Raw genomic sequence first — 1,179 nt, forward strand, 5'->3', positions numbered from 1 at the left:
GCCTCCCAAGTAGCTGGGACTACAGGCACCCGCCACAACGCCTGGCTATTTTTTGGTTGCAGCCATCATTGTTGTTTTGGTGGGCCCAGGCTGGATTTGAACCCACCACCTTGGGTGTACGTGGCTGGTGCCTTAGCCACTTGAGCCACAGGCACCGAGCCGGGAAAGTGACTATTGACGTCCATGGGAGAACTACGACATGCCGTAGTTCAACGTGAGAGCCAGGATGCAGGCACGGTTAAAAAACTGTGTCAGTGACCTCCAGGATACATGCCATACTTGTCTTGCTGGATGTGATTTTGTCTCCATATTGGAGAAGGGAAAGGGGCTTGGACATCCCTCCCTGTTGTGGCTTATCAGAAAGGGAAGCGCTTGTGTGTTCTTGGTTTTGACTGTTCAGTATCTGAAAGCCTTTCCTGTGTTTGGATTTTTCCACCTTGTGTCAGTGAAAGACTCACTGTACCTTCCATTATAGAAACTGAAACCATCTCCACTTATAAAATGAAGTCATCAAGTCAGGGCAACCGTAAGAAACTCTCCAGTGTTGTTCAGAAGTAGGGGCAGCAGAGTGACTGATTTCTATAGTTGCAGTCCCAGAGGGACTAAGGGAGCTGCACAATTGTCTCTTTGTGACTTTTCCTGGCTGCCTGGCTGCAAGCTTGACTCCTCAGCTTTCCCAGAGATTCTATGAGCCACACAATATCCTTTCATAAATTCATTTTCTGCTACAATCACACAACTTTTTTTTCTAGCCTTTGAAATTAAGAACTCTAAATGATCCAGGAATTGGAACCAGAAATGGAGGCCATTGAGCCTTAAAGAAACATGGGATGTATATGGAGATATGAGAGTGCTGTTACCTGGCCTGATTGAGGTTGATGACAACAAAGAAAATCCAGGGGTTCTTGTTGTAACCTAGTGAAGCAGTTAATCAAATTGTCACCTATGTGTACCTAGATGGAATTGCCCATTGTAGGCAAAGCTTTGGAGAACTAAGATCAAACCAACTGAATAATAGAAGGTTATAGGGAATCAAGGACTATGGGATGAGATGGCTTCCTCTAATTATAATGGATAGCTTAAAGAAAAAGAAAGACCTGCTCAGATTCCTAAATTCTCAGCTCAAAGCATATGCTAAAAAGCTGGGGCTTCCCTGGCTTTGTTATAAGAATTACTTAT

At 44.4% G+C, this 1,179-nt stretch overlaps 1 pseudogene across 1 annotated transcript in view; it reads right to left on the bottom strand.

Moving 5' to 3' along the window:
* Window positions 1-488, bottom strand: part of LOC100963927 — a 2,896-nt pseudogene extending 2,408 nt beyond the window's left edge. Inside the window, exon 1 of the transcript XR_001161210.2 lies at window positions 459-488. The product of XR_001161210.2 is annotated as a 60S ribosomal protein L12 pseudogene (transcript). The remainder of the gene's footprint in view (window positions 1-458) is intronic.
* Between the last annotated feature and the right edge of the window lie 691 nt (window positions 489-1,179).

This window comes from Otolemur garnettii, unplaced genomic scaffold (assembly GCF_000181295.1).
Source record: "Otolemur garnettii isolate 467f Iridium unplaced genomic scaffold, OtoGar3 scaffold00026, whole genome shotgun sequence".
Classification (NCBI taxonomy): Eukaryota; Metazoa; Chordata; class Mammalia; order Primates; family Galagidae; genus Otolemur; species Otolemur garnettii.